The 15,618-nt window shown below is 40.5% G+C and overlaps 1 protein-coding gene across 1 annotated transcript in view; it reads left to right on the top strand.

Annotated features, from left to right (window-relative positions):
- Positions 1-15,618, top strand: part of RAD23B (RAD23 homolog B, nucleotide excision repair protein) — a gene marked incomplete at both ends in the record, with an annotated part of 46,558 nt that overhangs the window by 1,803 nt on the left and 29,137 nt on the right. The gene's annotated exons all lie outside the window — the stretch shown is intronic.

Genomic DNA, 15,618 nt, shown 5'->3' with positions numbered 1-15,618 from the left:
AGTAGCTCAGTAACTGAAACAAGAATGCTTCTCATGAGCATACTACTTCAGGTTTTGGCTAGGAATGGGTGGTAAGGTATAAGAAATGGGGGTAGGATTTGAGGAGAACTTTGTTTTAAGTGAGCAGGCCGTAAGCCTTGATCTTATTAGATGTAGAGGTGAAAAATGTATTTAAATTTCCTTGGTATATTTTTTTTTAGAAAATTACAAAGAAATTCTTGTTGAAGGTGTTGTAAATCGTTGAATTTAACAAAGAGAATAAGGCTTTTGAGCCTTCTGTTAGAAACCAAATCTGTTAAAATTGGAAAATGCTTTGAAACGTAATCTGTTAAGCAAGTGTTTCACAGGTATATGTTTGAAAATTCTCAGTCTGATTTTGAAAAATAGTATTTTTAATTAAGTGCACTGGTTTCTTAGATTAATCTTCTAACATCTTGAAACAAATGTGTTCGTTTTGTGGAATTTGGGAAACATTACTTTTAGTCTTTGAACCATATGTGTGTGTTTCTCTGCTAGAGATAGGCTTGTTTACTTGGAGCTGTGCCCTATACTGTGACAAGGCCAAAAATCGTCTAGATGTGACAGGCCCAGGAAACTTGTTGCTCTAAAAGCAGATTCAGTTTCTCTAAAATTGGTTTCTGGTTCTAGCAATTTCTCCCCTCATTATCAATACAAAGTTAATCTGAAGAGACTTGATGTTACAGTGCAAGGTGATATTCTAACAAAGTCTATGCATATAACTGAAAGCTGTCATTCATAGTAAGGAATATTTAAACAAATCTTCCAGTGAGAATTGGAAGCAACACACTTCCTAATAACTAATTAGACTTGTTACAGCTTTCACACAAACAACTGATATCCCCTGGCCCCGCTTAATCAGACAGTTGAATTTTCAAGTTCAAAACATGCTTTTAGTAATGTGACTTTAGTTTTGGTTTACTTGTCTCTTAAATGTTGGCCCACTGAGTATTTTGACTGAATAAAAATTAGACTTGAAGCATGGAATATTCATGTGAAAGTGCTAGAGAAAGTCTATAAAATATTTTATCTAAAAACGTTGAAAAGATTTACCCCCAGGCCCTATTATTTGAGAAGACTTTTTATCAAATGGAGAAATTTTTGCAGGCATTGCTGGTTTTTTTTTTTCTTCTTAAGTTTTGTTGGAAGTACCTCTGGAATGCAATGGGAATCAATGTTGTATTTGTCGAGGGGTATATTTACCCACTTGTAATCATTTTAGTGTTCTGAGTGGGGCAGCTTAGTAACTTGATCATTCAGAATTAACCGGAATAAATGAAAGCATGCAGTTATCAACACAAGCTGCTTCTTGTGTTTGTTGACTCTGTGAGAGAGTAAATATATTAAGTGTTCTGTGGGGAGTAAATAATAAGCCCTGTTTGAAACTGATGCAGACCTGTGTAGCAGCATCTCTTGTCTGAGGTGAAGGTGATGACATCGTAGGCTTATAAATCTAGTGCTTCTGTTGTAGTTATCACTGTAAAAACATGAAACAGGCTTTTTAAAAAAATCTCAGCAAACATTCTTACTTTTGACTGGTATTCCACTTTCAAAAAAAGTTAGGTCTGTTCTGTTTCTTTTTCAGCTTCTCTGTGCTGTTAACCTAAAAGCCCAATTGTGAAAATGCAGAAAAGTGCGAGGAATATTCAGGATGTCACTAGTCTTTTGGCTGCAATCTGTGTCACCTAATATGGGCTTTCATGTTTCACTGTTCTGCCACAGTGTTTGAACACCAGAACATGCCTGCTTGTTTAACATGATGTCAACAGGACACTTAGTTGTGGAAGTTTGAACTTCTGGTGCATCCTGAATGTGTTTATGCTTTATTGTTAAACATGTATATGGGATTTTTGGATGCTAATGTTATACCCCTTTGGTGCTGGAAGCTGCTGTGTTTTAAGTTTAGAAATTCAGTCTAGATACTAACTGAAGCTGTATTAAACGTGTGGGGAGTGCGCTCCAGCAAAAATGAAACAGGATCCAAAGGGTACGTAATAAGGAAAAAGTGAAGTTTGGCATGTATTTTATTTTTCCAGATAAAACAGGTATACTGCAGGGAAAAAGAGGTACTACTCTCATTTTTCAAAAGGCAATGTAATAGCAAAGAATTTGAATTTTCTGATCTGTATGGGGTATAAAAAGCACTTGGGCTTTGTAACACCAATCAGGTGGTACATAGAAGGGAGGTACTTTTTTAATATGTACGTGGGGGTGCCTATGACAAGCTGCTTTAATTCTTTTCAGAGAGTGCAGCAATAAATTTCTGAATTAGTACAGGCTATCATCTGAGTCGATAGAGCATAATTTGTGAACCCATACAAAAGCAAATGCTATTAGTGAACACAATTTTATTAGTTACCTCTGTTTGTATCTACTTGGTATACTGAGAGCTATACTAAAGCATCTAATAAAAGAAGGAGATGAGTATTGAAAGCCTATGCAATTTTAAACCATGCTTTTGCATCAGTTCTTGCTCTGTCTGGGGCTAGGAAAGGTGCATGGAAACAAATAATGGTGGTTGTAAACAGTATTGATCATATTTCTTATAGCTCTCCTGGTAAACTGTGGGCTTCTGTTGGAAAAACACCTCATCTCGCAGCATTAGTGAAGAATAAAGGTTAACACAATTCAATATATAAGTGGATGAATTGTAAGTAATAGCACATTTATCTCATAAGAAAGTGATTTTTTTTTTTTTTTTTGGTGCTATAAGAAGGTATACAACTAAGATTTAGTTAGTTGGTTTAGTTTAGGTAGTTAGTTTAGTTGGTCATTTTTGTTTTGATGAATTTGTAGTTTATTGTACTTGTCAGAAGAATTAACTTTAGGCACAGTTCTGCAAGAGCCAGATAATATTTCTGGGTGAAATGGTAACATCTGACTTTGAGGCTTATAACCTATAAGAAAATGTGAACTTACTCTGATGGTCTCCTTACACTGTGCGTTTCAGTGTAGGTGAATCCTGCAGCAGTTGCTGTTAGGAGGATTTTTTTCTATTTCCCTGGGAGTTTTATCATCATACTGGTTAGAGGACAAGTGCTCTCAGGATCCTGTTCAGAACCCAGAAATACTCTTCTAGGTTAAAGATGTCCTTCCATCTTAAATCTGGATATTTTTCTCTAATTCTTCTTTAATTTTACAGCAGGTATCTTTGTCCTCTGCTAGAGCACTGTTACGTTGCTCTTGCATCTCCTGGGGTTTTATTGGTAAGTGTATGTACTTGCACAGTCAGAGAAGGTGTGAATTTGAAGGGCTTGTACTGGCTGCTTGAGGTTTGATAGATGATTCTGCAAAAATGGTAGCTTCAGAGTTTACCAGAATAAGAGTGTCTGGGAGCATTTGTGTTTTTTTCATTATTTCTATACTTTCTTTGCAGACTGTAGCATTTTCAAGTGATGTTCTTTGATAATTCATGTTTATTTTATTAACTGTCTGAGATGTTTTGCTAGTGCTTTTCTTTGGTAGCTAGTCTTTTTCCCTATTTCCTGGCTAGAGTTAGCATTTTCAAGCAAGGGACGTTGTTCTGTTTCTTGCCTGAAGAAGGCTAGGCTTTCACGTATTCAGGAATATTTTCCTTAAATTCTAGTGAGTGTTCTAATATAATTTCCAAAGAACTTAATATGACACAGATTTCTTAATAAAAGAAAGGTTAAGATACCATAAGTTATGAATACAACTAATTTTATTAATATTAGAATAAGTTTTCACATGTTAGCCATTTTTCAAATGCATTGGCCCTATGACCATGACTTTACAACTGTTTTATTTGGAATGTTCTTGTATAATCTAGCTGTCAGGAAGAAAAAGTTACATTTGTACTTCTAATAATTTGTCAATATTATGTGCTGTATTTCTCAACAATCCAGATGTTCTTGGACCACCATTCCCAAGGTGGGCAGTAAACTGAGATTTTTGTTGTACGCACTTACTTCTAGCACTGTACATAACTGGGTCTTATATTTAAAGTCTGTTTTGCAGGTATGATTTGTAAGCAAAGATACCTGTCCTTGATATGGATAACAACAGGCTGGAAGGTGTTCCCTTTGGAACTTCAGGGGAGTGAAGAGTACGTGTTAATGAAAGAATAATATGAGCAGGTGACCATGCTACTGTCTATACAGTCTCATTGTTGCCCATGTGCACACAAGGGCATGTTTACTGGCAAACCCTTTAAAAGCATTTTCATTGTATTTCTGAAACATAGGAGAATACTTTCCTGAAGGGAAATTTATAGGGCTATGTAAGCTCACAGGACTGAAGGATATGGCTGCCGATGTCTTCTCCCAGCAAGGTTTGTCTCTTTGGTCACTGTTCCAGGCAGGATACTTGGATGGAGTGGACTCGCTGAAGCAAATCACTTATTACAGAGAATATGGTGAAAGGCTGCATGTCTTATCTGGGCCCTGTAAGGACCAGATTGGAGGCCTCAGTGGCTCTCCTCTGCATGCTGCCCTGTAGGAAGCATCAAATGACAGAGAGAAGAAGAAAGGGCTTATGACTGCTATAAGCATACTGAGTTAGTGTGGTCTAAACGGTAACTGACTCTGTATCCCCCTGTCTCTATCATTCCCTGTGGTTTTTGTATCAGAGGGAAGTTAAGCTCAGGGAAAGGAACAGAACTTGGGGTGATATCCCCAGCCCCCCAACTTGAATGTCTGAGCTTCACACCTTCTATTTCTAACATGTTTTTTCTTTGTTTATCTAAATAAAGGCCATTATCGCATCTCTCAAAACTTGTTTTACCCCTCCAACTGGTTTGTTAGTATGCAGTATTGGGAAAATTGTTTCTTCAGTGTCTTTTTGTAGTTACTTAAAATGTCTTGTCAATTTTGGTCATACTCAAACCACTGTATTGCTTTTACACTCATCATAAATCAGTTTGTAGAGAATATACTTCTTGTAAAAATTGCCTGCTTAGAGGTACTGGAGGGTTTTTCATCCTAATCAACATGACCATGCAAGAGTCACCACTCAGGGAAGGTAAGCTTTCTCCTTGAAACAAGCTCTTGTGTGTTCATAGGGAGCACTTAGAGCTGTCAATAGACACATCTTTCTGCCTTTTTTTGGAAGGTGCAGATAGACAAGCTTTTTTTTTTTTCTGTTGCTTAAAGCTCTGGTTGTGTTTAAATCTATGTGTTCATGTGTTAGTACAAAGCTGTATGGATGCAGCTTTCTTAGTCGCTATTTAGCACCAGAAAACTGGCCCTAATGTCTCCTCTTAAGCAGGGCTTAGATCAATTTTGAAGTACAGGGTAGAAGCATGTAGAGGCCAACTCTGAGATCAGAAATTCGTTTTGTTGATCTCTGGGCAATGTATAACAGCAACTACTAGACTGATAAACTTCACCTAGGTGTAGATGAGCTCAATTTTGGAGAGGAAATTAGAAAGGTGAAGGTAATTGCTCAGGAAATAAATGCCAGAGCTAAATTTGGATTTGTACTGTGCTGATTCCAGACTATTTACCTTCCAGACCATGCTGCTGCTTTTTTTGTATGCGACTTCAGCACAGTAAATGCAAATAGTAAATACAGAAGTTTATGAATGCTTTATACTCTCTGTGAGACTGTTTTCAAATACTGGAATAATTTTAAATGTCTTGTTTGGTTGAATACAAATGGTGTTTTTTTTCCCAGTCACTCACTAACCTTGTAAACCTGACTGGATTCACATCATCTTCATCATGCATGGTTGGACTTGATGATCTTAAAGATCTTTTCCAACTTCAGTGATTCTGTGTGATTCTGTGATTCTGATCTCCTATGCTTCTTCTCAGTTACCATATTTGTTACGGCTTTGGGACCTGAAGTAGGGCAGTAATCTTCATGCAACCATCAAGGTGGTCTCCTGACCAAATATGAGTGTTCTGTTTAGGAAGACAGTATAAGAGATTACTGTAAATGTAGGTTTGTGCCAGTAAAATCTAATTTTATTATTTGTAGAAGGAAGTAGCTGGAACCAAATGTGTTCTTATCAATAAAGCTACTATAAAGCATTTACTTATGAGCTAAGTAGTTTCTTATCCTCTGGACGTTTCAGTGGTAGGTACAATATATGCCATTGATCTGTTGCTGATCATGGAGTTTGATTAAGGGTAGTAAACCTGTTGCACTGGTCAGTTTGTTGCTTCATTAGCTTGTTTATTGTCTGATACAACTGCATCATCCTCATGTGACTTTGAGCGGTGTCTGTATGGCACTGTGGTAAATATGTTTTCAAGGGCAGTAGGAGGGAAGACTCTGGCATATTAAGCCTAAATTCTAAACAGAAGTGTTTAGACAGCATGTCCTCCTTTAGGGAGGAGGCAGAGAGCAAAGCTTTTGTCCTTGCCTACACAATGACTTTTCCCAAAATCTGGGAGAAACCTGTTAGTCTGTTACAGAAAAGATGGAGATTAGTCGAGAATTATAAAGTAGATTAAAATCCCTTTCTGCTCAGAGTCTCTTCTCAAAAAGAGAAGCAGTTCAACTGTAGGTAGGTTAGTAATGAAGGTTGGTCAGACTTAGTCTTGGGATACGTTTTTTCGTAGTCCTTTTATTGATTTGATAAAAATTTGACTATTTTGAGTACAAATCAATAGAAACATGATGGAATTGAAGAACACAAAGTTTGATTATGGGTCAGTCTTTTGGAAATGGCTGTCAAATGAGCAGCAGAGATTAATCAGTTGGCTTCACTAAAAGATGAAGACCTGATGCTCATAGGTCCTGGAACTTCCATTAAGAGTAATGATGCCAATCTGCTACATGTGTGCTGGCCACCTGTTCCCACAGGATTTCTCTCAGAGCAGGGGGAGGAAAGAGGTGCTAGGAGGGTATGCAAGAGACTCCCATATGAAAAGAAACTGAAGGGCCCTGGCTAGCTTAGCTCACAAGCTGGGAGGATGATTTGGTAATGCAGTATAAATATTTTACAGTGGTAAGCACCATGGGAGGTGGGAAGGCTATTCATGCTTGAATTATAACATCAGCATAAGAACAAATAAATATTAATAGTCCATGAATTAATTTTGGGCTGGAAATTAGGAAAAGGATTCCAACATCAGAATAAACTTTGTAGCAGCCTTGTAGTAGAAGAAGTAGCAAATTACCTTACTTGCCTTTAGGTGAAGGTGGATCAGACTCTTGGTGAACATTGTGGTGTGGGAGGTGGGTATGTGGCTTGATGTTGGAAAGGGTCCTATTCTGTTTCTCTATAGATCTCAAGAAATTAAAAAAATTTACCTTCCCTGTGTTGTACAGCCTGTGTAATTATAAATTAAAATTGATAGAAGTATACTGTTTGCTTTTCTATTAGGAGTTATGAAATGTCTTTGAATCAACTGATTTTTTTCCTCTTCTGTTTTAGCATAGTGCATAAGGTAAGAGAAGGGGAAGTTGGTGCGTAAGAGGGAAGGGAAGGAGTTCGCTCAATGTACTGAGCTACAGGAACCATTTGCCTAGATGGAGCCCAGCATGGCCTGCTTGCTTAGCTGGCTAAAATAACTGTAGGGAACAACTGGGCAACTTAGCACTAGCAGTTTCATGTAACCTGTTTTTAGGATGCCTATCTGGGATGCAGTTAAGGACCGGTATTTCTTTGGAAGACCTCAGTTTTTCACTTAGGAGTCGGATCAGCTCTGACTCTTAATTAAACAGATTGCAAGGCATATATTCTGCAGGATATTGTGTTCAGTACAGTTGATGAATAGTAGGGAGTTTCCTATCTAAATTCATAGGGGTGCAGAAGAAAATGATCTTGTCTTGTAAGTTAGCCTCTGTAGTGTGTAAGTGTGCTATTTCTGAATCTTTAGGGTAAGTATATGCAGATGAGTTGATGCTCATTCTTACAAATGTGTTGTTATAGAGTATGGGTTCTTTTTATTCTACTGTGAAATTTATTACAGCAGAAGAAAAATGGGGTTCTCTGAGGTCTGAAATATTTTGAACTCTGATAAAGTGGAATAAAGCTAGGTAGCCTGATGATTTGGTTTATAGATCTGTATTTTTGAGAAAAATACATCATGATGTTATGGATGCAGAGATTCACTGTATATCTTAAAGCTGCTTTGTAGGTTGACGGATGGATGTGCTGGGTGTGCTTTCCCAAAATTAATTTTCATTTAAGCCTGAACTGATGGTGATGCTGAAGTCTGAATTCTCAGCAACCTAATCTGTTAGAGGCAAAGTTTAGGATGCTGCTGTTTTCGGCAGCTCACTGTACCACTAGCTGGAAGATGCCGCTGCCTTTCTGAAGAGTAGTGAGAAGACTTCTCTCTTGTTTCTTTTTTTGTGAAAAGGGAGCATTTACAGTTTAAAACTAAATGAAGGTGGTTCAGACTACTGTGTCTGGTGACACACAGGTTGTTTAGGGAGTGCTCTTATGTATTCTTTTCTGTTGGCAGAATTAAGGGCATGGGTATCTTCTTAGCGGGTGCTAAGTGTTCTGTCACTCCAGTTAGAACTACAAAAGGGAATTTTATGCCACTAGCACACTGCTGTTAAATTGGATGTATCTGATGTTACAGATAATCCTGAGAATTAGTATTGTATCCTCTGCAAATGAAGTGGTTTTGTCCTCTTAGGATAGGCAGTGTTGAAAGCCAAAAGAAGAGGCAGGCACTGCTTATAAAAACTTACGATAACCTGAGTGTTTCTTGAACTTCTGCCTCTAACAGGAGGATGCTGACGTCTGCATCTGACTGCATTCTCTTGCAGATTCAAGTTACAGTAGCTGAGTTGGCTTAAGTAAAGTCCTTTTCGTTGACTCCTTTGAATAGGTATGATGACTTAAGTGAATTAATTTGAGAGATGACAGGTTCACTTATATAAATTACTATTCAATATAAAACAGTTAAACAATATTCTGACGTGTATTTTCTGGAAGTTACTTGTCTGTTTTCTATATTTTCAATTTTATAGGAACAACTTGAAATACATTACAGAATTTTTAATTAATACTTCGGGGCTCATGTCTTAAGTCACTGTCAATCACCATAACACATTAGATGTCTTTGGCAAAAGTTCACAGCAGAGTGAATGTTCCTTTAAATGAGAGGCCTATGTTAATGATCTTTGCCTTTGCAAATTGCAGTGTGTCTATGGAAATAGTTAGCAAAATACTGTAAATTAGCTGAGCTATGTTAAGCTCAAAATTGTTTTAGATTTTTGTAAACTGTCAGATGGAGAAATGTGTCTGAAGTAATTTGTGTTTGAATTTAGTGCATGATCTGTTCTTAAACTGATTGACATATATGGCTGGTACGGAGAATAAAGGCAATCAGTATTGAAAACTGTAATGGCCTTCTCTTTTCAGCATTTCCAGGGTTTTTTTAGTTCCTTTAAGAAGCTAGTCATGGCCACAGTATTGTCAGGCTTTAGCCAAGGATTGCCTCTGTTCTTTGAGGAGCAAATGTGTAGTTTGTTCCTATGTTGAGTACCACTGTGGTTTGTGACACCTGTCTGTGGAGGACTTCCAGGGATGCCTGGGACCATGCTTGCACAGCTGGAGTCACCGTGCTCCAAGCCAAGGCAGCTGGCACCACCAGCTCAGCAGCCAGGAGGAGCAGCATGCTCGCAGTGCCGATTGTCAGAAAGCAAACGAGAAGCAGAGGTGACTGCTTTCACATATCTTTGTAGCAGTATTTGCATTAGTAAGAACTACTTCACCGAGGCAATGAATACTAAACTCCTTCACATGGATCCAATTATTGCATAGTAATTAATGTATGGGTTTAGTCTGTCCTGACCTAAACCACAATATTAATAAAAATGATGTCAGTGGTAGGATCCAAAGGAGGCTTTTGGATGGTGGAAGGGGATTCTGCAGCTGAAGTGCAGTCTCTTGAATATCGATGAGGCTGAGACTGCCTGTGGCTGCTGAATTAGTTTTCCTGGGTGTTCTTGTGGAATCTGAGGGTTCATGCTTGGAGTAGGAGTCTGGCAGGCAGTGCATACAGTACTCCTTCTGGAGCTTGTGTATTAGTAGTATATATAGGATAGCAGTAACTCATAGGTAGGTTAATATGAACTCTTATTCTATACAGGCCAGCAGAAGCTGCATGTAGTAGAATCTGAATTTGGTCTTGCTAAAGGAAACTGTAAACCTCATGATGTTGTAATGGGACTTACCTTTGCATCTTGGCCACTGACTTTTTTGAGGAACAGGTATTTTAAGGATCCACAAAGACATTGAGTATTTAGCATTGCTACTGTAGAAATGAGTAATAATACCCCTTTGATACCTCAACTACCTGATCTCTTAGAAGGAGCGTTAGTAATAGAACTACAGGTATCACTGATCAGTGCTGGCTGAAACTCAAATGGAACCAAATGGAACACCAAACACAATACTGGACTGACAGAGATTTGCTTTGTACCATACATGGTCATGTCAAAGAACTGGAAAGTCAAGCGGTGGTTGGATGACCCTTCACCAACTATGTCTAACTTGTGTGAAAACCCAGTGGGAATCAGAGATCAACTGTATACTATTGAGGTTTAAATATGAGGTAACACCACCCTCCAGTGTGGCAGTATCAGCTGTCCTAGAACTACAGTATAAAGCTGAAGCCCCTGTGAGTCACTCTGGAGCCCACCCGATCTGCACTTGTATGGCAGATCTCAGTGCACAGGGTGTTTCCTGAGGCAGGGAAGTGCCAGGGCGGTGGAGAGACCCCTTGGCAGCTCTTGGAGGAGATCTTGACAAGACCTGGGCACTGCCAGAGCAATGGTGGCCACCCCCACACCTATACAAAGCAGCCTGGGGAGCGCTGTGAGGAGAGCAGGCAAACAGACCCTGGCATGGCAGTTCACACGGAAGAGCATGCAGTAAGGGCATTGTCACCCTACCGGCACAAGGTGTGAGTCCAGTTGATGGCCATCATCCTCTCAGAAGGACCTTAGCTATGGTATCCACCTGGCAGGAAGCCATGTCCTCAGCACTTGCCAGAATGTATGTGGCAACCCAGACAGAAGTCCCATGGAAACATGCAGCCATCCAGGTCTCAGGCTGTGGGGCGTGTCAGAGCCTCCCACTGGTAATGGATGGCAGTAGTGAGAACAGCTGTGTGAGGTGTGACCAGGTGGATGATCTGCTCAGCCTGGTGGCAGAGCTATGAGAGGAAGTATAAAGGTTAAGGGGTGTTAGGGAATCTGAGAAAGAGGTGGCCTGATGGAACCATGCTTTGCCCTCCCTGAGAGAGAAATAGGAACAGCCACCAGGGGGGGAAAAAAAAAAAAAGGGGGTCCTGTATCCTCCTCTGCATGAGGCAGAAGGCAGTAGTTTAAAGGAAAGGAGCAAATAGAGGCAAATCCACGCTCAGGGTGGCAGGTGAACCTGTTCCTTGCCTACCTGCTTTCCCACGTGCCTCTGTACAAAAGGTATGAGACTCTGGATGTGGAAGGTCAGTCAATGGATGTGGATGATGGTCCATCTATACCACAGGTGTTGCCAAGGTTGGAAAGGCCTATGCTCTGTATCATGACCACCTCCATGAGTAAGAAAACAAAGATTATAGTTGTAGGTGACTCCCTTCTGAAGGGACAGAGGGTCCAATATGCCAGGCAGACCCTCCTCTTAAGAAAGTCTGCAGCCTTCCTGGGGTCTGGGTTAAGGAAACTTAAGTTTCACTAGGAAACTTCCTAGCCTGGTACAGGCCTCACAGTTACCCATTATTGCTTTTCCATGTGGATGACGATGAAGCTGCAAGGTGTAGTCCAAGGATGATCAAAAGAGACTTCAGGGCCTTGTACAGCAATGCACACAGCATGGGCAGTAAACAGGAAGAGGTGGAAGCCACCATGCTGTTAGAAAGCTACAACCTAGTTGCCATGACTGAAGCTTGGTCGGACAAATCCCATAACTGGAGTGCAGGTGCTGATGGCTACAGGCCCTTCAGAAGGGACAGGCAAGGCAGGAGGGGCAGAGGGGTTGCCCTCTATGTCAAGAAATGGATAGAGTGTGAAGAGCTAAGAATAGCCATGAGCAGGTTGAAAGCTTATGGGTAAGAATCAGAAACCAAGGAAACAACGGGAACCTCATGGTTGGTGTTTACTACAGGCTGCCTAATCAAGGGTTGTCTACTGACTAAGCCTTCTCACTCCAGCTATACGAGGTGTTGTGCTTGCAGGCTCTTGTCCTGCTGGGGGATTTCAACCACCCTGACATCTGCTGGAAAAGTAGCACCGCAAGCTGTAGGCAGTCCAGGAGACTCCTGGAGTGCATGGAGGATAACTTCTTAAGCCAGGTAGTAGACAGCGTTATCAGAGGGCATGAGATGCTGGACCTGATGGTCACCCATGCAGTTGAGCTCATTGGTGACATCAAGATTGGGCTGCAGTGGTCATGCACCGGTGGGGTTTTGCAGTCCTAAGGGGTATGGGGCAGGCGAAGAGTCAGAACCCTGAATTTTAGGAAAGCAAACTTCCAGCTCTTCGAGAAGTTAGTCAGTAGGACCCCCTAGGAAACTGCCCTCAGGGACAAGGGAGCAGAACAGAGCTGGCAGACCTTTAAGGTCGCTTTCCATAGAACGCAAGAGCTGTTGATCCCCAGGTGTAAGAAATGAGGAAAGGAAGGCAAGAGCCTGGCATGGCTGAGTTGAGACCTGCTGGGCAAACTAAACAGCAAAAAAGGAAATGTACAGGCTGTGGAAGCAGGGTCAGGGATCCTGGGAAGAGTACAGGGATGCTACCCAGTTGTGTAGGGGTGGAGTCAGGAAGGCCAAGGTGCAACTGGAGCTGAAGTTGGCAAGGGACACAAGGAATAATAAGGGCTTCTATGGGTATGTCAGCCAGAAAAGGTCAAAGAAAACATACCCATCTTGATGAGCAAGACTGGCAGACTGGTAACAATGGATGAGACTGCTGAGGTACTCAGCAACTTTTTTGCTTTGGTTTTCACTGGCAGCCTCTCTTCCCACATCTCTCGAGTGGCTGGACCACAAGATGTGGACTGGAGGAGCAAAGTTCCTCCCAGTGTAAGAGAAGATCAGGTTCGAGACCACCTGAGGAAGCTGAGCATACATAAGTCTATGGGACCTGATGAGATGCATCCCAGGGTCTTGAGGGAATTGGCTGATGTGGTTGCCAAGCCACTCTCCATGATATTTGAAAAGTCATGGCAGTCAGATGAAGTCCCTGGTGACTGGAAAAAGGGAAGCATTGCACCCATTTTTTAAAAAGGTAGAAAGGAAGACTGTGGGAACTACTGACCTGTCAGCCTCATCTCTGTGCCTGGGAAGATCATGGAACAGATCCTCCTAGAAGTTATGCTAAGGGACATGGAGGGCAGGGTGGTGATTTGAGATAGTGAACATGGCTTTACCAAGGGCAAGTCCTGCCTGATCAACGTAGTGGCCTTCTACGACGGAGTGACCACATCAGTAGACAAGGGAAGATCTACCGATGTAGCTTTTGCACGGGGGTGGTTGGACTAGGTGACCTTTAAAGGTTATTCCAATCCAAGCTGTTCTGTGATACTATGAATACTGCTTGTTGTTCAGCCATTGTCATAACTAACACGTTTTTCTCAATTCCCTTGTCCCCATAGCGTAAACTGCAGTTTGCCTTTGTCTGGAATGGAGGGCCACCTGCCAAAGGGATGAAAGCATAGCCCTGTCATTTGTCACAAAGTTACACAGAAGGTTTTGGAAGAGGGCAGTGCCCCAGGTGACTTGCAATACAGCAGTTACATCGTAGCATGGGGAAACTGCACACAAGGTGGACAGCAAAGGCAAATGGATCATTGAACTTTTGCTGTCAGTATTTTACTACAGTAAACGTCTTAACTCTTCACACAGATCCAATTATTGTGTGGTAATTAACACATGTGTTTAGTGTATCCTAACCTAAACTACCACATTTAACTGTTCAGCCATTTTTTTTGAGAGAACAGATTTTGGTTTTGTTCCTTGTAGGAAAAAGACAGTAGTCTGGAATAAAACTTGAGCACTAAAACATGAGGAAGACAAAGTAGATATTTGAAACCAGTAGCTTGATTGAGTACAGTGGTCATGAAACAATTTCCTCCTTCAAAATAGATTACACTCACTGATCACATTACAATATTTGTTACAAATCTGTGTCAAATATGGTGGCTGTGAATGAAAGAAGAAGCTTTGAGACATCACCTTTGAGTGATATATACGGGTGCATAAATATATGAATATGTAAGCAGTGTGTTAAAAAGGAGGCATTTGAAAATATAACAGGCTTTTAATGTGATTCAGCGGGTTAATTTGCCCTAGTGCGTGCAGGACACTTAACTGAAGTTGCCCAAAGTATCTAATACTTTAAAGGAGAAACTGCTTGATGGCTTACCTGTGGCTTAAGGAGACTGTTCAGTTGTAAGGTGAATGGCTTCTAGACTTGAATAATGATTGGGGAGGAATTCACAAATTAGATTTTTAGTCTTCAAGGAAATACTCTTTTAAAATAAATGTAAATACAGGGGTAGAACAGGCTTTTGTAAAGTAAGTGCACGAGAGCGATGACATTACCAGCAAATTCTTACTAAAATCAGTAATTGTTTGACCCTGCCTGAAGACTTATGGTTGGCAGTGAGCTGCTGTTAATTTTGCTGTGGAAAAGCAACTGGCTGGCTGAAGACTGATTCTACAGCTTTTGGCAGGTGCTGGGATGGCCTGTATAATAAGAATACAAAGAGTATCCTTACTCCATCTGCTGAGGAAAAAGGGATTGGCTCCTTATTTTGGTGTAGTCCTATAGAGGGAAGTCATATGCTGTGTTTTGTATCCTTGTTGGCTAGTGATGTAAACACCTACATCAGATGTAGGCTTAGAGAAGAGGTTTGATTCTGCAGGGCTCCTGTACTGGGTCATGAAGCATCATAAAACAAACACTTGTATACTGCTGAAAAGATGAAGCTCTGTTGTGAGAGTTAAAGTTTGGTTTCTACCCTTTGGACCAAACATCCAAACTGAAAGGATTAGTCTGGTAAAGAAATTGATAAAGAAACACGGAAATAAAATCTGGGAGGGAGAAGTGAGGGGACCGATGAAGGGAATGGTAACACAAGGTCTGAGACATCATTAACAGAAGAATAAAGTGAAGCCAGGAAGTGTGACTTGTATGTGAAGTAGATGGCATATTTTAATTATGCTGAGAATCATGATGCTCAACTTCTCAGTAAATATTTACCATTTAGCACCTGAAAATACTGTTTCAGGGTATTTACTACTGAAGCAACTGTAATAGTGAGCTACAGCTTTAAAAAATAACAAAAAATGGTAATGCTACAGCTACCTGTGGCACAAGTAGTTGCCAGTCCAATTATGCCGTCAAGATAACCAGCTAAGCACATGAAAATGTGTTTAAATACCTACATATATTCATCTCAATTGCAGTGTTTCATAAAAAAAGCTTATGAATATTCAGAAAGAATAAACTCTAAGAAGTTGGAGTTAATTTGTAGTAGTAAGTTCATAACAGATTGGTTGTCTTTTGTTTTACATGTATTGGGAGGGAGGGTCTCTCAGGAAACAAGAAGAATGTATGTTTCTATACAGGCATTTTGTCTTAAAACGTGGTTTCAAATGTATCAGTACAGAAATGCTTCTACAGGAACATCCTGTATCTCATCAGGATAGCGATATGCAGTCTTTC

This window comes from Phaethon aethereus (assembly GCF_964289735.1).
Source record: "Phaethon aethereus genome assembly, chromosome: Z".
In the NCBI taxonomy this organism is placed as follows: Eukaryota; Metazoa; Chordata; class Aves; order Phaethontiformes; family Phaethontidae; genus Phaethon; species Phaethon aethereus.
The sequence above is the reverse complement of the archived record's forward strand: the minus strand, read 5'-3'. Positions and strand labels throughout refer to the sequence as shown.